Source organism: Symphalangus syndactylus, chromosome 17 (genome assembly GCF_028878055.3).
Source record: "Symphalangus syndactylus isolate Jambi chromosome 17, NHGRI_mSymSyn1-v2.1_pri, whole genome shotgun sequence".
NCBI classification, from domain to species: Eukaryota; Metazoa; Chordata; class Mammalia; order Primates; family Hylobatidae; genus Symphalangus; species Symphalangus syndactylus.
Genome location: NC_072439.2, coordinates 91,323,602 through 91,345,404, shown reverse-complemented (window position 1 = coordinate 91,345,404; position 21,803 = coordinate 91,323,602). Strand labels below are relative to the sequence as shown.

The 21,803-nt window shown below is 37.3% G+C and overlaps 1 protein-coding gene across 16 annotated transcripts in view; it reads right to left on the bottom strand.

The window, feature by feature from the left end:
• Nucleotides 1-21,803, bottom strand: part of TP63 (tumor protein p63) — a 262,688-nt gene that overhangs the window by 235,928 nt on the left and 4,957 nt on the right. Inside the window, exon 2 of one of the 16 annotated variants that reach the window (XM_063620524.1) lies at nucleotides 19,571-19,712. The exons of 14 other annotated variants lie outside the window; for them this stretch is intronic. The gene's annotated coding sequence lies outside the window, so the exon portion shown is untranslated. Of the gene's footprint in view, nucleotides 1-19,570; nucleotides 20,679-21,803 lie in introns of those variants that run through there. One more of the 16 variants, XM_063620523.1, reaches the window with a different exon arrangement.

The following is a 21,803-nucleotide window of genomic DNA, read 5'->3' as shown; positions in this document are numbered from 1 at the left end:
TGGTATTAACATTCTTTTACTTAAATGTTTGTTTCAAATGTTTAGTGAGATACTTCAACTGGTTTTGTCTTTAAGACATTTTACTGGTAAATGAGATACATGTTTTCTCAGCTTAGGCTAATAAGTACAAACTTGTCTCACAGATAAATGGGAGACTAAGTATACAGTATTTGCTGTGAATAACATAAATGCATGAAGAGAGAGGTTCTAGTCATTATTTGAATCTTTAAAACTCTTCAGCCATAGTGGAGGATGAATTGAAATTCAATTATTTCTCCCCTAAGCACTTAGGACCCCATGAAACACTTAAGATGCTTCTCTCTAACACTGTTTTGGTGCTAAAATAACAAACAGTAAGAAATCTGTTTAGATTTAATCCCCTAAAAATATAAAGATTATGGAAAACTAGACAAGCACCTTTATTATAAGTTAAATATGGTTTGTGACAAAAGCTTTAAGAAAATTAAATACTGACTGAATCTTTGGTTAACAATTGCAGTTTATGAAAGATTGGGTGCCATATATTCACAAAGGTCTAGTTTTAGGTTGACTCAGCTGACACATGAGGAAAATTAGTTTGAGTACAGTAATAAAAAAAAAAGCAAAAGCAGATACAAAAATTTGAAAACAGACTGCACTTGTCTTGGTACAACCAGCTAAATTTAGCAGATAAGTCTACTTAGTAGAAATCTAGGAAAATTATATAACATAGTTTATAATTGTGACATATAATAGTTACAACATAGAAACTGAGAAATAAGATTGATTGTCCTCATGAGTGAAAAATATATATACACTGGATCTGATTGACAAAGTCATCAAACAGATGGATTAATTTCAGGTTAAAAATAGAATGAAACCTATCAAATACGTTAACATATCTAAAGTAGAAATGTGCCAGTCAGGCTGTTGGAGGATGTTTCGCTCTTTGGTCAGGGTGGAGAAACCACAAGAGAGAAAGATATCCTGCTCTAGGTTCTCCCACTCTGTCCTGGCATATGTATATTCTGGACCAAGAACATAAGTAACTATATGGTCCTTTTAATAGGTATAACTTTATGGAATTAGCTATAGGTAGATGGATGAATCATGCTATTAAATTATCCATTTATTTCCTATTTTCTGCGATGCCGTATTTATCTGGCGACATTCTGGACCTAATTTGCTGTCCTCTATATCTATAGAAATAGAACATGCTGATTCTATTAGTCCATTATCACACTGCTAATAAAGACAAGCCTGAGACTGAATAATGTATAAAGGAAAGAGGTTTAATTGAGTCACAGTTCCACATGGCTGGGAGGACTCAGGAAACTTACAGTCATGGCAGTAGGAGACGCAAACACATCTTTCTTCACATGGTGACAGGAAGGAGAAGAATGAGTGCCCAGCAAAGTGGCAAACCCCTTATAAAACCATCAGATCTCATGAAAATGAACTCACTATCATGAGAACAGGATGGGGAAAACTGCTCCCATGATTCAATTATCTCCACCTGATCCCTCCCGTGACACGTGGGGATTATGGGAACTAAAATTCAAGATGACATTTGAGTAGGCACACGGCCAAACCATATCACTCTGCACTGTGCCCCTCCAAAATCTCATGTTCTTACAATTCAAAACACAATCATGACTGTTCAACAGTTCTCCAAAGTCTTAACTCATTCTAGCATTAACCCAAAAGTCCAAGCCCAAAGTCTCATCTGAGACAAGGCAAGTCCCTTCTGCCTATGAGCCTGTAAAATTAAAAGCAAGCTAGTTACTTCCTAGATACAATAAGGGTACAGGCATTGGGTAAATACACCCATTTCAAATGGGAGAAATTGGCCAAAACAGTGAAGCTATCGGCCCCATGCAAGTTTGAAATCCAACAGGGCAGTCGTTAAATCTGAAAGTTCCAAAATGATCTCCTTGACTTTATGTCTCACATCCAGGACATGCTGATACAAGAGGTGGCCTCCCATGGATTTGGACAGCTCCACCCTGTGGCTTTGCAGGGTACAGCCCCTCTCCTGGCTGTCTTCGTGGTTGGGGTTGAGTGTCTGTGGTTTTTCTAGGTGCACTATGCAAGCTGTAGGTAGATCTACCATTTTGGGTCCTCCTCTCACAGCTCCACTAGGCAGCAGCCCAGTGAAGATGTTGTGTGGGAGCTCCAACCCCACATTTGCCTTCCACACTGCCAGAGGTTCTCCATGAGGCTCTGCCCCTGCAGCAAACTTCTGCTTGGATATCCAGGCATTTCCATACATCCTCTTAAATCTAGGTGGGGGTTCCCAAACCCTAATTCTTGTCTTCTGAGCACCAACAAGACCAACAACATGTGCAAGCTGCCAAAGCCTGGGGCTTGCACCCTCTGAAGCAATAGCCTTAGCTGTACCTTTTCCCCTTTTAGCCACAGCTGGAGCTGAAGCATCTGGGATGCAGAGCACCATGTCCTGAGGCTGCACAGAGCAGGGGGGCCCTGGACTCAGCCCAGGAAACCATTTTTCCCTCCTAGGCCTCCCAGCCCATGATGCAAGGGGCTGCTGTGAAGGTCTCTGACGTGCCCTGGAGACATTTTCCCCATTGTTTCAGTGGTTAACATTTAGCTCCTCGTTACTTATGCAAATTTCTGCAGCCAGCTTGGGCTTGAATTTCTCCCCCCAAAATGGGTTTTTCTTTGCTTTACTTTTTTTTTGTTTGATATGGAATCTCACTCTGTTGCCCAGGCTGAAATGCAATGGAACAATCTCAGCTCACTGCAACCTCTGCCTCCTGGGTTCAAGCAATTCTTCTGATTCAGCCTCCTAAGTAGCGAGATTACAAGCTTCTGCCACCATGCCCAGCTAATTTTTGTATTTTTAGAAGAGATTGGATTTCACCATGTTGGCCAAGCTGGTCTTGAACTCCTGACCTCAAGTGATCTCCCTGCTTTGGCCTCCCAAAGTGCTGGGATTACAGGCATGAGCCACCGTGCCTGGCCAGCAAATTATCTTTGTTTCCTCAAATAATGATACATTGTGTCTTCTACTTTTCCGTAATTTTTTGACATCTTGTTTATTGGTCAGAATTTCTAGAACAGGGTTAAATAACAATGTGGATAAAGATTGCTGTAATATTTAATTATTAAGCATGATTTTTTTGAGTCAGAAATTATATGAAGTGCATTGGTCAGATACTTTAATTAAAAAAGCAAAAAAAATTTTTTTTTTGTATTTTTAGTAGAAATGGGGTTTCTCCATATTGGTCAGGCTGGTCTTGAACTCCTGACCTCAGATGATCCACCAGCCTCAGCCTCCCAAAGTGCTGGGATTACAGGTGTGAGCCACTGCACCTGGCTTTGCCAGGTTTTTCTTTTCTATTACATCACCAGGCTGCAAATTTTCTAAACTTTTATGTTCTGCTTCCTCTTGGACACTTTGCCAGTTAGAAATTTCTTCTGCCAGATACCCTAAATCATCCCTCTCAAGTTCAATGTCACACAGATCTCTAGGGCAGGGCAAAATGCTGCCAGTTTCTTTGCTAAAGCAAAGCAAGAGTCACTTCTATTACAGTTCCTAACAAGTTCCTCATCTCCATCTAAGACCACCTCAGCCTGGACTTCACTGTCCAGATCACTATCAGCATTTTGGTCAAAGCCATTCAACAAGTCTCCAGAAAGTTCCAAACCTTCCCACATCTTCCTGTCTTTTGAGCCCTCCAGATCTCTAGGAAGTTCAAACTTTCTCCCATTTTCCTGTCTTCTTCTGAGTCCTCCAAACTGTTCCAGCCTCTGCCTGTTACCCAGCTCCAAAGTTGCTTCCACATTTTTGGCTATCCTAATAGCAGCACCCCACTTCTGGTTTCAATTTAGTGTACTTGTCTATTCTCACTTTGCTAATAAAGACATACCTGAGATTTGGTAAATTTATAAAGGAAATAGTTTTAATTGACTCACAGTTCAGCATGGCTGGGGAGGCCTTTGGAAACTTACAATCATGGCAGAATGGGAAGCAAATGCATCCTTCTTCAAATAGTGGCAGGAAGGAGAAGAATGAGTGTCCAGTGAAGTGGGAAGCCCCTTATAAAACCATCAGATCTCATGAGAACTAACTCACTATCATGAGAACAGGATGGGGGAAACTGCCCCCATGATTCAATTGTCTCCACCGGGTTCATCTCATAACAGATGGGGATTACGGGAACCACAATTCAAGATGAGATTTGGGGCGGGGGACACAGCCAAACCATATCACTCATCAATCAACAGAAGCTTATTCAAGATAAACTACATTTCTTATTGTAAGAGGTAATGCATTGATTGGTTTTCTCCTTCTCATATATCAATCTTTGAGTGTTTTGTTAAACAAGAAATTGATCTTTTGCTGACATATCAGGCTTCTAAGTTCTCTAAGCGGAGAACCAGCTTTGCATTGACATGTATTCACTCAGGTAAGGTAATGCCATGCTGTGAAAACCAGATGCCCTCCTATGGATGACACCCAAGAATTAACTGAGGTCAATCTCTGTAAACGTCAACTACTCCATTGGTCAATTTTTGAAATGTGTGCTTGATACTACCATGCTTCCCCATCTTAGTACATAGAACCATAAACTCTCACATAGAACAATAGCCCTGAAACTTGGTCTATACATCTATTTCCTACACAGCATAGAGTCAAAGTCATTCTTTAAAATATGAGACAATAAAATACTTTGGAAAAAAATTAATTATTACTTTTACCTACACGTCACATCCCTGTTCCTTATCAGTTGCTCTCTTCTCCTGTTTCCCTGTTCTTATTCACTCTGTTCCAGCCACTCTGATCTTACACTCCTTGTCTGGAATGCTGTTTCTCTACCAAATTCCATCCTCATTCCCCTCAGATCTATGTTGCTCAGATCTCTAAAATGCAGTTGAATTCATAGAGTCTCTTAATCTAACTGGCCTTATTAGATGACCATCCCAGTTAATATAGAACTGTTTTCCTTTCTTTTTAACTTTTAAGTTTGGGGGTGCATGTGCAAGTTGGTTGTATAGGTAGACTCATGTCACAGGGCTCTGCTGTAAATATTATTTCATCATCCAGGTATTAATTCTAGTACTCATTAATTATTATTTTTTTGATGCTCTCCTTCCTCTCACTGTCTATCCTTCAATTGGTTCCAGTGTCTGTTGTTTCCCTCTCTGTGTCCATGCATTCTCATCATTTAGTTTCCACTTATGAGTGAAACATAATCCTATTTGGTTTTCTATTCCTGCATCAGTTTGCTAAGAATAATAGCCTCCAGGTCCATCTATGTTCCTGCAAATGACATGATCTCATTCTTTTTTACGCCACATAGTGTTCCATGGTGTATAGGAATTACATTTTCTTTATCCAGTCTACCACTGATGGGCATTTATGTTGATTCCATTTCTTTGCTATTGTGAATAGCATTGTTTTCAACCCTTTCATTTTCTCTGCATATATAAGTTATTTTCCTCATTTTTATGCAGAGACTTACACCACCCAATATATCATGTGTTCATTTATGGACTGAAGATACACTTCCATAATAACATGAATAACTTTCTGCTAACTAGTGCCTGGTATAGGGCTTAGCACATAGATGGTGCTTAGTACATCTTTAAAATGAACAGTAATGAGAGAACTATGTAATAACAAGGCTATTTGATTAGATTCCAGGAATTTAATCCTGCCTTTGCCATTAATTAGGCATCTATGTGATCTTCAGCAAGTTGTTAGCACTCTAACCTTCAGTTTCTTTATCTATAAAATGAAACTAATAATAATTCTATGGCTCAAATACTCTATGTGAAATGGTTTTACATGATAAAGTCCTAAACGACTATGAGGGATTTGAGCAAACAAGATATCTAGACATATAAACAGGATAATGGTAAGATTTAGGAAGAACCCTGAATTCTGAGTATGACATTCTGGCTATTAAGTCTTGGTGCTCCCACTAACCAGCTTTGTGATTTGGAGTTAATTACTCAATCCTGTTAAGATTCATTTATCCTAATGAGAGAGAAAACTTTCTTTTTTTCAATAAGCTTGTTTTTCACTCATTTAAAAGAAACTGTATCCCAGTGGTCAGGAAAAGCAATATAAGTAAATGTGACTAAGGATTATTTATTAATTATTTCTCCGTAATTCATTCAGTCAGTAGTTATTGACTGAGCACCTCTGCATGCCAAGCTCTGGCCTAGGTGCTTGGGATGAATTGGGGCACAAAGTAGACAAATGTCTGCCCTCCATGGAGCTTACTTTCCAAAGTGAAGAGACAGATAAGAAACAATAAGCTTAATAAAAAAGTAAACTAAATTGTATTTTCAAAGGTGATGTGTGTTATATGGCCAAAATAACATAAATAAGAAACTAGGAATTGAGAATGTGTGAAGGGAAGGGGGTCAGGTTGCAATAAATATGGGGCCATGGCATTCGAACACACACTGCCATTTAAAGACTTTCCTCCTCTTCCATTACTTCTCATTCTTTATTTTTGGTTTCTTTAAATGTTTAAAACTATATCGTAAATATGCTTTCTTAAAATTACAGAGCCTACATACTTCTACTGGAGTAACCAGTTGTAATAACATATCTTTAAAAAAGATTACTGTAGAATCTTTTGAAATTACTTTATTTAATCTTTCCATGTGAAATCTTTAATGTTAGTTATGAAATACAGTCTTTATCATAGGCTCTCTTAACAGCTATTGTTTTCAAAAGAAGCAACATTTCCATTGCAAGTGAAATAAATAGCATTAGCTTTAAAATTTATGCATACTTTTTAGTCACTTGTTTTGAATCTCATGATTTTTATTACTAACTTTTCTATTCATGGAAACTTCCATAGCGATGGATGGGAGAAGGGAGGGTAGAGGCTTGTTTTACTTTTTTTTTTTCTTTAAGACAGTGTTCTTTGATAATTTGGCTTTGGTCTTCCTACAAGGGCTGCATACACAATGACCAGGCAGCTTGTGTATCTTATAGCATGATGTAACTGAAAAAAGGGATATCAGGCTTCCTGAGAGATATCCCCCCATCTCCCTAAAAACAATCCATGTAGAGCTTGCAATGGCTTTCCAGATAAATATCATCAACGGATCCTCTGTCAACCCTCTGGATCATTGTGTGTGACTAAAGAAGGCACCAGAGGAGGGCCTGTTGAGTTGGACCATCTTAGAGGTAGGTTGCTGAAATATGAGTCATATTTAGTGACTTTGGTCAACTGTTCATCACGAAACTTAGATATATTAATCAATCATTGCCTTAACGCAGATATTCATACTTTTAGACATTTTTAGTGCCCCAAGGAAGACCTACTGTTTTAGGGTGTGACTAATTAAGAAAAGTCTAGAATGACAGAATAGTCACTGTTAGCCTAAGATCTTAAACTGAAGGACCTCATCGGTATTTGTGTTGCTATCTACTTATAGCAACCCTCCTTACTGGGTATTAAAAGCTAACCACCTGTGAGCTGGCAAAGAACACTGATGTCTATTTGTTAAGGCTGTTGGAGTTCTTGGAAGTGACAAAGTGCTAAACAAATGCTATTATTTATAGTCTGTCCCTGTTCAATGAAAAGGATCCACAAAACACTGCTGCCAAGAGTCACCATTAGTTATCCAGCCTGACAATTTCATTTCACTGGTTGAAACTAAGCAGCATGCTTTGAGCAATGAAAATCGAGGCATTCTCTTATGACTGGAAAAGCCTATTTCAGACCCAAGCTGCCTTTGTTTCCAACAGTGTTTGCACTCCACATGTTCTCACATGATTCAACATGGCAACCAAAGGCATTTTATAAAAGAATAAATTATGGGTGTGGCCAGTAACTACATGTAGCCTCAAACCAGATTTATTTGCTTTTCTCACTTTTATTTTCAACTTTGTTTTTAAGATTTATTTTTGTTATTATGGGAAGACAAATTCCAATAGGTCAGATTCCCACCTGCCTTATATCTTGTATTTGGTCCTTCACTTGGCCTGAAACAATGTGTCATGAAAGGGAAAGGTGTATGGTGGTGGGGGGTGGGACCAAAAGTAGAAAAATGTATAATAGGATTATTTCAATCAAATTAAACATTTATTGAATATTTATAATATACATGACTCAATGTTAGCTATAATGTATATCCAGAAATAATTAAAAGTTTAGTCATTTAAGTAAGTAAATGTAAATACCATATGTGAAGTATAAAGTTGTATCAGAGAAGAAAACAATACACATTATCTATGAGATAAGCAAGAGCGTCCTTCACTCATTCATTCATCCATTTCCTCAATCACTTCCTATGCATCTGTAAAATGCACACCCTACACCTACAGAGAATAACAAAATTAACAAGACAACCCCTCCCCTTGTCAGTTGTATAGTCAGGTTCTCAAACTTCCTTGTGCATCAGAATCCCCTGTTAACTGTGTTAAAATACAGATTGTTGAACTACAACTTCAAGTTTTTAAATTCAATAGTACACATGTGGACCTGAGAATTTGCATTTCTAATACTATTCCCAGGTGCTACAGTTGTACTCTTGGGATCACACCTTGGGAACCACTGGATTAGATCCATGCTTCTCAAATTGAATGTGTTCACAAATCACCTTGAGCTCTTGTTAAAATACAGATTCTTACCCAAAGGAAAAGAAGTGATTATACGAAAAAGACACTTGTATACGTATGTTTATAGTAACACAACTCACAAATGCAAAAATACAGAATCAGCTTACGTGCCTATCAACTAACATAGTGGATAATGTGGTGTATATTCCATGGAATACTATGCAGCCATAAAAAAGGATGAGTTCATGTCCTTTGTAGGGACATGGATGAAGCTGGAAACCATCATTATGAGCAAACTATCACAAGGACAGAAAACCAAACACCACATGTTCTCACTCATAGGTGGGAATTGAACAATGAGAACACTTGGACACAGGGCGGGGAACATCACACACTGGGGCCTGTCGTGGGGTGGGGGAGTGGGGAGGGATAGCATTAAGAGAAATACCTAATGTAAATGACGAGTTAATGGGTGCAGCACACCAACATGGCACATGTATACATATGTAACTAACTTGCATGCTGTGCACATGTACCCTAGAACTTAAAGTATAATAAAATAAATAAATAAATAAAATAAATAATAAAAAAAAAAAAAACAATTTTTTTTTTTTTTAAAAAAGATCATATAATCCTAGAAATAGACCAGCTGGAAGACCATGGAGTAGCAGAAGTCATTCTGACAATGACGGACCAAAGTGCAGCTGGAATACCCAGTACAGTTCTGCTTATTAGACTTCAAGAAAGATCTGAAAGTGGAAAAGGAACCAAAGAAGGGCAATTCAAGCGACCAAAGGGTGTGTGGAAGGTGCTGCAGTATGAATACTGCACGAATATTTTGACTCTGGTCTGAAAAGATAAAAGAATGTTATTGAAAACTACATGGAATAATTGAAGTCCCTTCAAGTTTGAAAGTAAGCATTTTAGGACAAATAAAAGGAAATTCAACTTCGTACTTGTGGAAACTAATCCCTAAATATGAATAGGTTTATACTGGTTCATGGGTAACAGGTCTATAATAAATTAATGGAAACTAGGATGTCTGAATATCGAGGAAGACAGCCATCGTCTCTTACAGTGCCTCTGTTGGTCTGTCTCAAACTGAATTGGGTGGGAAAAGGTACGGTCCAATATAAAAGTTCCATTTCACCACAAAAAAAAGAAAATGTGGTGTATATACACCATGGGATACTACTCAGCCATAAAAAGGAAAGAAATAATGGCATTTTCAGCAACCTGGGTGGAATTGGAGACCATTATTTTAAGAGAAATAACTCAGGAATGGAAAATCAAATATGGTATATTCTTACTTGTAAGTGGAAGCTAAGCTATGTGGACTCAAAGGCATAAGAATGATATATGAACTTTGGACACTCAAGGGGAAGAGTCGGTGGGAAGTGAGAGATAAAAGACTACTCACTTTTGGGTTACAGTGTGGACTGCTTAGGTGATGGGTGCACTAGAATCCCAGAAATTAGCATTAAAAAATGTATCCATGTAACCAAAAACCACATTTCCCCCAAAACTATTGAAATAATAAAAATAAATAAAATGCAGATTCTCATTTAGTAGGACTGATGTGGGCCCCAAATTTTGTATTATTCTATGCATTTCACTTTAAGTAGTAGGGTCTAGTAGGTGAACAGAAGCTTGTAAGTGAATATGCACAAAATATATTATGAAATAAATAGAAATTAAGACAAACTTTGAAGAAGGGAATACATTTCCATAGGGAACATTGTGAGGGTGTGCAGAAGGAACAGGCTTTGTGCAAGCTGGGGGGTATGAGAGAGGGGAAGGGACTTGGTACAAGCTGGGAGTATGAGAGAGGAGATTGTGGCCAGAAAGGAAAGTGTAAGATTGTGTGATTTGGGCCTGATAATTTCAGGTAATGATGAACAACCCAGGGCATTTTTGTGGATTGGTACCTGAAGTGGAAATGGGAGCTTCTTGAGCTGAAAAGGCAGAGGGACAGTAAGACAACATTGTGGGAAGACAATCAAAAGGGAAATAGAATTCCCAAAGAACTCGCAGATGCTACAGTAAAGAGGAAAATGGAGCCATGTAACAGAGGAGAGTTTTCTGAAGGTCAGTATATTGTCATAAAGGTCAGTAAATCACTTCGATGGTTGAGATTTCAGAAAACATGAAATTATTGAGTAACCGTGGGTCAACTATGATCCCAAAACAGCAGTGTTGTCTAAAAAATATGTTAGTTTCTTCTCTTGTCCACCTGAATGAAAAGGAGTTTGTGCAGAAGGCATTGCTTCTACTAAAGAACCATGGGCAATGCAGATGTTTTCAGAGAAAGAAAAGCATTCAGTTAAGACAAGCTAGCAAAAGCATAAAAGATAAAAAGGACAGAGATGGAAAGAAATGATGGTGAGTCAAAGTACCACATTAGGGATAAATTAGGGATAAAACAGTCACATTGGTAGAGTGGAAATTAATTAATCTGATTGTGTCAAGAGTTCATGGAGGAGGGCTTGATCCACATCACCAAATTTCAGTAACAGAAATTGGTAAATGAGAGATTTCTGAGTTATCAACAGAAATAGGGGAGCAAAAGCATTGAGGTTTTTTTTTAAATCAACTAAAGGATAGCTTTTGAAGTAAGTGACCCCAAGTTTCCAAAGTAGGCAACTCTTTTTTTTTATTATTATACTTTAAGTTTTAGGGCACATGTGCACAATGTGCAGGTTTGTTACATATGTATCCATGTGCCATGTTGGTGTGCTGCACCCATTAACTCGTCATTTAGCATTAGGTATATCTTCCTAAAGCTGTCCCTCCCCCCTCCCCGCACCCCACAACAGTCTCCAGAGTGTGATGTTCCCCTTCCTGTGTCTATGTGTTCTCATTGTTCAATTCCCACCTATGAGTGAGAACATGCGGTGTTTGGTTTTTTGTCCTTGCAATAGTTTACTGAGAATGATGGTTTCCAGTTTCATCTATGTCCCTACAAAGGACATGAACTCATCCTTTTTTATGGCTACATAGTATTCCATGGTGTATAGGTACCACATTTTCTTAATCCGGTCTATCATTGTTGGACATTTGGGTTGGTTCCAAGTCTTTGCTATTGTGAATAGTGCCACAATAAACATACGTGTGCATGTGTCTTTATAGCAGCATGATTTATAGTCCTTTGGGTATATACCCAGTAATGGGATGGCTGGGTCAAATGGTATTTCTAGTTCTAGATCCCTGAGGAATTGCCACACTAACTTCCACAATGGTTGAACTAGTTTACAGCCCCACCAACAGTGTCAAAGTGTTCCTATTTCTCCACATCCTCTCCAGCACCTGTTGTTTCCTGATTTTTTAATGATGGCCATTCTAACTGGTGTGAGATGGTATCTCATTGTGGTTTTGATTTGCATTTCTCTGATGGCCAGTGATGATGAGCATTTTTTCATGTGTTTTTTGGCTGCATAAATGTCTTCTTTTGAGAAGTGCCTGTTCATGTCCTTCGCCCACTTTTTCATGGGGTTGTTTGTTTTTTTCTTGTAAATCTGTTTCAGTTCATTGTAGATTCTGGATATTAGCCCTTTGTCAGATGAGTAGCTTGCGAAAATTTTCTCCCATTTTGTAGGTTGCCTGTTCACTCTGATGGTAGTTTCTTTTGCTGTGCAGAAGCTCTTTAGTTTAATTAGATCCCATTTGCCAATTTTGGCTTTTGTTGCCATTGCTTTTGGTGTTTTAGACATGAAGTCCTTGCCCATGCCTATGTCCTGAATGGTATTGCTTAGGTTTTCTTCTAGGGTTTTTATGGTTTTAGGTCTAACATGTAAGTCTTTAATCCATCTTGAATTAATTTTTGTATAAGGTGTAAGGAAGGGATCCAGTTTCAGCTTTCTACATATGGCTAGCCAGTTTTCCCAACACCATTTATTAAATAGGGAATCCTTATCCCATTGCTTATTTTTGTCAGGTTTGTCAAAGATCAGATAGTTGTAGATATGCGGCATTATTTCTGAGGGCTCTTTTCTGTTCTATTGATCTATGTCTCTGTTTTGGTACCAGTACCATGCTGTTCTGGTTACTGTAGCCTTGTAGTATAGTTTGAAGTCAGGTAGCATGATGCCTCCAGCTGTGTTCTTTTGGCTTAGGATTGACTTGGCAATGCGGGCTCTTTTTTGTTTCCATATGAACTTTAAAGTAGTTTTTTCCAATTCTGTGAAGAAAGTCATTGGTAGCTTGATGGGGATGGCATTGAATCTATAAATTACCTTGGGCAGTATGGACATTTTCATGATATTGATTCTTCCAACCCATGAGCATGGAATGTTCTTCCATTTGTTTGTATCCTCTTTTATTTCACTGAGCAGTGGTTTGTAGTTCTCCTTGAAGAGGTCCTTCACATCCCTTGTAAGTTGGATTCCTAGGTATTTTATTCTCTTTGAAGCAATTGTGAATGGGAGTTCACTCATGATTTGGCTCTCTGTCTGTTATTGGTGTACAAGAATGCTTGTGATTTTTGTACATTGATTTTGTATCCTGAGACTTTGCTGAAGTTGCTTTTCAGCTTAAGGAGATTTTGGGCTGAGACAATGGGGTTTTCTAGATATACAATCATATCATCTGCAAACAGGGACAATTTGACTTCCTCTTTTCCTAATTGAATACTCTTTATTTCCTTCTCCTGCCTGATGGCCCTGGCCAGAACTTCCAACACTATGTTGAATAGGAGTGGTGAGAGAGGGCATCCCTGTCTTGTGCCAGTTTTCAGAGGGAATGCTTCCAGTTTTTGCCCATTCAGTATGATATTGGCTGTGGGTTTGTCATAGATAGCTCTTATTATTTTGAGATACATCCCATCAATACCTAAGTTATTGAGAGTTTTTAGCATGAAGTGTTGTTGAATTTTGTCAAAGGCCTTTTCTGCATCTATTGAGATAATCATGTGGTTTTTGTCTTTGGTTCTGTTTATATGCTGGATTACATTTATTGATTTGCGTATGTTGAACCAGCCTTGCATCCCAGGGATGAAGCCCACTTGACCATGGTGGATAAGCTTTTTGATGTGCTGCTGGATTCGGTTTGCCAGTATTTTATTGAGGATTTTTGCATCAATTTCATCAAGGATATTGGTCTGAAATTCTCTTTTTTGGTTGTGTCTCTGCCAGGCTTTGGTATCAGGATGGTGCTGGCCTCATAAAATGTCTTAGGGAGGATTCCCTCTTTTTCTACTGGGCAACTCTTAAGTTTTCAAAGTTAAGCCCCTGTCTGTAAGGGTTCTAATGGAAACATTTATTTCCAGAGGTAGAATAGACTGTCCTCAAATTTGGCTGTCTGGGGCCGGGTGCAGTGGCTCACGCCTGTAGTCTCAGCACTTTGGGAGGCTCAGGCGGGCAGATCACCTGGGGTCAGGAGTTCAAGACCAGCCCGGCCAACATGGCAAAACCCCATCTCTACTAAAGATACAAAATTAGCTGGGTATACTGGCCTGTGCCTGTAATCCCAGCTACTTGGGAGGCTGAGGCAGAATTGCCTGAACCTGGGAGGCAGATGTTGCAGTGAGCTGAGATTGAGCCATTGCACTCCACCCTGTGCGACAAGAACAAAACTCCATCTAAAATAAATAAATAAATAAATAAATTTGGCTGTCTGGAATTAAGTCAAGGGTGTGAGTGATACTTGGAAATATATTTCCTCTTTAGACTCAGACCATTTTTCTAGAATGCTAAATTATTAGTTATTGCAGTTTTCTGTCATAAGTTTTATTTATGCTTTAAAATCATTTCTATATAGAATTTACTGAGAGTTAAGGCACTTACTATTAAATAAAATGTGATAGAAATCAGAATCCTACCCATAACCACCAGCTGTTTTACCCGGGACAGGTTACACAGCCTCTCTCTGCTTCGATTTCTTCATATAAAATATAAATAATAAGACCTATCATCCTATAGTACTTACTGTGTGCCAGACTCTGTCTGAAGTGATTTGTACAATTAATTCATTTAATTTTTAAAGCAATCCAGTCAGGTAGGTACTACTACTATCACTCTCCTTTATACATGAAAAAAAAATAGACATATAGATTAAGTTAGGAGGTATAACATTTGCCAGAGTGAGATTTTTGAACCTATGTGCATTGGCCCCCGAATCCAATCTCTTAAACATTATACTATTGTCTCTTGGTCAGAAATAAATAATACTAGTAACTACCTTTAAAGGTGGTTTGAGAGTTAAATGTGTAAAGTGCTTGGAACAGTTCCTGGCACATAGTTAAAATTCAGTAAATACTACATATTTCACTGCTCGTATCTCATTTTCATTTTGTAAAAATACAAAATCAAACGTTGAGGTCTTTTAAAATTACTAATTGTGGTTTCCGTAGTTGTCCTAGTTAATAAAAAGTGCTAATCAAAACCATACCATCTTACATCTATTAACTTAATGAAATTTAAAAATAAGACTATTCAAAGCTGCAACTCTTTAGCAAAATACATTGGCAAACTGTTTAAATAGTAATGTTTTCCAGAAACTTGGAAATGTATACACCCATTTACGATCCAGCCCTCTTGCTTCTTAGGTGGCAGGATGTTGTGGGGGAAGCAGGAAAATCTTTGGGTCAGATAGCCCTGACTCAGGTGAGAATGATAGTACAAACAGGTTTTTCCACTTATTAGTTAGGTCACCCTTGGTTAAGTTAGTTATCTCTGAGCATCATTTTTCTCATCTGCAAACTGGGAATATTGCTTAAGAATTGTGTTATATGAGATAATTCAGGTAAATTACATACCTTGTTTAGATTGAACATGTATAAGTTTGCTTTCTTTAAATATTTGGACCATTGAACTATCCCAAGGAAATAATTGAAAAGAAAGGTGGTTGTATAACATTCTTAATTAATAACAAAAATTATAACCAAACCAAATGTTCAAACGTAAGGGAAATAATCAATGTAGTAAATTACATAGACATGATGAGATACTGATGCAGTCACTTCCATAATAACTGGAAAGTGCCCATTATATTATTTATTAATGAATAAGACATTGAAACTATGATGTTTTTTGTATTCTTTTTGTTTTATTATTATTATACTTTAAGTTTTAGGGTGCATGTGCACAATGTGCGGGTTTGTTACATATGTATACATGTGCCATGTTGGTGTGCTGCACCCATTAACTTCTCATTTAGCATTAGGTATATCTCCTAATGCTGTCCCTCCCCCGTCCCCCCACCCCACAACAGTCCCCAGAGTGTGATATTCCCCTTCCTGTGTCCATGTGTTCTCATTGTTCAATTCCCACCTATGAGTGAGAACATGCGGTGTTTGGTTTTTTGTCCTTGTGATAGTTTACTGAGAATGATGATTTCCAGTTTCATCCATGTCCCCACAAAGGACATGAACTCATCATTTTTTATGGCTGCATAGTATTCCATGGTGTATATGTGCCAGAATTTCTTAATCCAGTCTATCGTTGTTGGACATTTGGGTTGGTTCCAAGTCTTTGCTATTGTGAATAGTGCCGCAATAAACATACGTGTGCATGTGTCTTTATAGCAGCATGATTTATAGTCCTTTGGGTGTATACCCAGTAATGGGATGGCTGTGTCAAATGGTATTTCTAGTTCTAGATCCCTGAGGAATCATATGATTTTCACTTGTTTGTAAAAAAATTATGAACCTAGAAGATGGCATGGAAAACAATTGTTTTACTAAATTTTTCTTCGTTGGCATCATGATTATTAGAAACACATCATTTGTGTAACCAATGCTTATTGAAATATAAGTAGTAGCAAGTCACAATTACTTTTATCTGAGTATGTTTTATCTGAGAATATCTAAAATGCTCTGACATTTATATTTCTACCTGAGCTTCAAAGATCTTCCTTTACCTCACACTTAAGATTATTTCAGAACCAAATTTGCTACAGTAAAAACAAATACATAAAAATGTTGAAGTTGTAAATTTCTTATCATATATCCAGTATCAAGTATTTAATAAATATGTGCGGAACAATATTAAATAGTTTTGTAGCTTTCAAACTACAAACTCAACTACTAAGTTTACAACGAAAGTGAACTATTTCCCTTCTCCTATTGTTCCTTGTCCCCCCAACCAAATGGAATTGATGAATTTATTTAAAGATTAGCTATTTACAAATCTTCTTTAATGTACTTAATTCAGAGAGGCTAGGTATTAAAAACAAATATCGTATAAAATCCAAAAGACATATGTTTTGTCAGTTTGATTTATGTGTTTGTATTTTTGATATGTTTCTGTTTCAATGTCTTAGTTTAGTTTACACAATAGCCCAATTTTACTTTTGCAAAGCAAAGCTTGGACTTGTTTTAAAAAAGTGTTCTATAATATTTTTAACTTTTTCAGGCATATTCTGTACTAACAAGCAGTAAAGAATGCAGAGCTTCTGTGAAAGAGAGAAAGAGCAAAAGAAAAGAAAGGAGGTCAAAAGCTGAAGGGAAAAACAAGCTTTCCAATTCATGGCTTTAAAGGATTTAAGACATAGAGGTAAAATTGTATATACATTTTATGTAGGAACATAGGCTGGCACCTTGCCTATCATACAAGAGGTTCGGTAGTGCATTTATAGAGCATCACTGAAGCCTTTTGTTCAGCAAGAAAAAAATGATTGAACATCTGACTGCGTAAAGTGTGTCAGTGTGACTGCAACATTTACAATGGACCACATTTGCAGCAGTACTAACTTGAAGATAAATCATGCATTAATATTTCACATTTTGTTGCAGAATTCTCAGTTATAGCCACATCAGCCTCTATAGGGTACTAAAAAAAGAGCTTATGAAGGTACAAAGATTTATCATATTAGACAGTATCAATTAAGATGCTGAAAGAAAACCCGTCCATTTTGATTGTTCATCATTTAGTTTGAAAAACTCTGTCTCATTTATTGCCTGAGATAACAAAAGAGTTAAAAAGGAAAAAAAAATAGAAAAATACATCTTATTAAAACTTTTTTTTATAGAGGTAGTTGCAGTGTCATGGAAAAGTTGGAAGAAAGTATATTTCCTCATTGAAAGATTTAATGAATAATATATTAATTATTTATGTAGTTAAGAAGTAAACGACACTATTAAATTCAAGTGCAAAAATAGAAGTTTCTTTGAGCCAGAAAATAATAAAGAAGAAAGAAAGCTAATGATGAATTTCAAATAAAATATTTAAAGTTTGATGTTTTTAAGGAAGCTGTAAAAATTGAACACATTGATAAAATGTCAGCGTTTGATGGAGGGTTAAATTAAATGCAATCAACAGTCTTAAGGCATAACATACTTGACTTTAAAAGAAAGAATTCCTATAGTCCAGTATTATAAACTTGTATATGTTCTATTATTTATTCCCATGATAAATCAACATCTGTTTAAAAAGATTAAACACCTATTGTAGCTAGCCATATGGCTGACTAAATAATCACACTAGCTTCAATTTTGTATTTCTTCACTCAAAATGCTTTCTCAGTCTTAAAATTATGATGATGCTGGTTTTGCCCTCAATTAGGAGAAACCTGCCTGAGTTAATGGAATTTGAGAATGGGTGTTTGCTATTCAACCTAACAGATTAGGTTTACTCATTTGAAACAAAAGAAAAAAGAACTGGAAATTTGAAAGTGGCGAGAGATTTTGAGCCGTTACATTTATCCTTCTAAGCTTAATGAATTCATTCTGAACTTCAAATAATCTAATTCATCATAAGAGAGTCAGATTAAGTAGAGAATGGAAGGCAAACAATAAAAATAAGAATAAGGATGGAGCAAGAATTAATTCCCACAATCTAAGTTATCCCCCAAATATTATGGTTTATGGTAAAACACACGTTAATAACTGTCATTTCCAAAACCTTGACTAACCAATAAGTACACATCACCCATGTCCATTTCTCATTCTATTTTAATGGAACAAAGTGGCTTGCAGAGGTTGGGAAGTGTGTAATTACATAGACGGAGTCTCTGCACTTTGATCGTAATTACAGTATTTTATCCATCCATCACTTGTTGCTCGAGGACTTTTCCTTGGTGAATTCTTTAAAGGAGATAGAAACCCTGTCCAGACAAATTTGAGCTTCAAAATAGCTAATCAGAAACTTGGCTCTCTTGTCCTGAAACAGAGATTGTCACTTTAATCTTACAACCCATTTGGCTTTGAAATAAAGTGAGAATGTGAAGTCTTTCTTTGGGAGCATGCATCTCTGTTTTTCATTATCTCTGGTAACCTTTTTATGAGCATGTATTGGGGCATTGGGTCTAAGTTTGCCTCACTGTAGGTAGTGGTTTCCAAACTTGGGTGTGCAAACAAACGAATCATCTGGAGTGTCTGATAAAAATGCTGACCTTGCATTCATTCCCTTGGCCCCCAATTTCTCAGAGAGAGGCATCGATGTAAACTCAAACCCGAATAAACTGAGAATCTTACAACACCAAAAAGTCTAGAACTATTTCTCAAAGTGTGGTCTGATAACCACCTGAATCAAAATTGCTTTACAGTTTACATGCATTTCCAAGGCTCCACCCAAGCCCTCTCAGTATCTGACAACATCAGAAGTGAGTATGCGCATTCCTGTGTTTCCTGGATCTAAATTTGGCCTTCAAAATTTTAGAGCTGCTATCTAAGAGTCAGATAGATCTCTGTGTAAAAGAGTTTGAGGAACTTTAACGGAAACTAGTAATGAAAATCACTGTTTCAATTTGCTGCCTCAAGAGCAGATGCTTGCATCTGCAGTCCCCAGGCTAGCTTGTCCAGTGTTTTTCAGCCCCCCCTTGTACCTTGTATTATTTCTACACAGGTACTTTTACCTTGGATTCCCTGAGGTCTAGGATTGTATTTCGCTCATATATTCTACCTTCCCCACTTTGCACCATAAAAAAGTAATAAATTCATGGGAAGGTTTAGTTAAACACATCAAAACAAAACGCAGTTTTCTAGTCTCCATATCTACCATTTGGGGATAACAATTCCTACCTTGGTGGATTTGTTTCCTATTGCTGCCACGACAAGTTACCACAAATTTAGTGGCTTAAACTAGCACAAATTTAGTATCTTACCATTCTGTAGATCAGAAAATTGATGTGGGTCTCCCAGAGCTGAGATCAAGGTGTTGGCAGGACTTCATTGCTTTTGGAGACTGTAGGAGAAAATCGGTTTCCTTGCCCTTTCCAGCGTCCTTGGCTCCTGACCCACTTCCACCTTCAAAACCAGCAATAGCCTGTCAAGTCTTTTTTTTACAACATGTCACTTTGACTCTTCTACCTTCCGCTTTCTTGTGATTACACGGTGCTCACAGGGATACTACAAGTTATTCCACCTACTTTAAAGTCAGTTGATTAGCAGCCTTAATTCCATCTACAACCTTAATTCTGCTTTGCTGTGTAACATAACATATTCACAGGTTCTGAGGATTAGGATGTGGCTATCTTTCGAGACTATTATTCTGCCTACCATACCTGCCTACCTCCCAGGTAGGTCACATGTGCAATGCATTGGGAAATATTTTGTCAACTGTAAAATTTTATACAAATCTAATAAAATGCTATGTTTTGTGTTAAAGAGAGCTTTGAACTGGTAGTCAAGGGACTTGAATTCTCATCCTGGTCTTGTTACTATTTTGCTGTGTGATCTTGGACAACATGCTTAACCACTCTGGGATTCAGATTCCTTAATTCTAAAGTATAAGAACTGAGGTGGACAAGCCAAGATGATGTCAAGACCCAAAATGATCTTTCTTCTGAAAGTTGATATAAAGTGGAACTCGAGGTATGCTTACATGAAGACACAATTGTTGGAAGGCAGCTCCAGTCCACTGGCACACTATACATGTAATATAATAGTAGAACTAAACAACACAGCAGGTCATGAAAAATGTTTTGTTTAGCATCTTTTCCATATAACATTGATGAGAAAAAAAATTCAGTTCCCAGCCGAGGTCACTGTCTATGTGGAGTTTTTGTGTTCTCTCCATGTCTACATGGATGTTCCAGGTACTCCTATTTCCTCCCACATTTCAAAGATACACACATTAGGTTCATTGGTGTGTCTAAATTGCCCCCATTGTGAGTGTGTGTGTGTGTGTGTGTGTGTGTGTCCTGCAATGCAATAGCATCCAGTCCAGGGTTGATTTCTACCTTCCGCCCTGAGCTGCTGCTGAGACAGGCTCTGGCCCTGAGACCCTGAACTGGAATAAGCAGGTTGGAAAATAATAAAAGGAATGAATATACACTATTGTAAAATAAAAATTCATAAAGTATATGATAATCATAAAATACATGATGATAAATGATGCAGTCGAAAAGTGCTCAGCAAGCCTACTATATTTTTATTTGATTTTGAACTGTGTGGTGGTAAGAGGTGCTCCTTACAATTTTTGCTTTGCAAAGATTTATTCCTTGATTTAACATACTACCACTATGACCATCACTCATTGATTCACCAAAAATTGGGTAAATAATTATCTTACTTCCTTATATTAATCTTTCTTAAATACATGTGTAGCTCACATTTATCTCAATGTTTAACATTAGAAATCTTGTGGGTCTATATTTAGAAGATTGGTGATGGTTTTGTGACCCAAAATATGCCATAGAAACTTAACTGTTGTTTATATCAATTAGCCTATGGTAAAATTGGTTTCGTTAGTTACATACGGTTTTGCTTAAAATCACAATCTCCAAGAACATATCAATAATGTTAAGTGAGAACTTACTATACACTAAGGGGGTGTATTTCAGAGTTGAGTTTATTTCTCAAAGTTCTAGTTGTGAACAGCACATGAGAGGTTTTTATCCCTACTTAACTCATGAGGAACTTTGATTTAGCTTAAGTGATTTCATGAAGGACACATAATCACTTAGTGGTGGAGTTTACTTACTACAATTCAGATCTTTTGCAAATCCTTTGTGCACTCTGCTAGTATGACTCTCTGCTATTTAAATGCACTCACCGCTTAGATGCAGCAGATGGAAATATAGCAGCATCGTGCTTTTGGCTAACCACAGTTGGTCATAAATATATTTTGAAGCTTATTCATTAGAGACTGAAGAACTTTTTCTTGATTACAACTGATGGATATATTAGATGCTGAAGATAAACTGTAACTTAATATTTCTTTAAAAGTGTGTATAAACAACTGTGTATAAACAACATATGCAGACTGTAGCATGCTGGCTCATTCCTTTCAGTCAGAGAAACTTAGTGATTACGGAGATGGCTAAAAGCCAGTGTGCTCACTGAAATGGATGGTTACATCATTTACCTCATATCAGAAATTATATATTATTAATT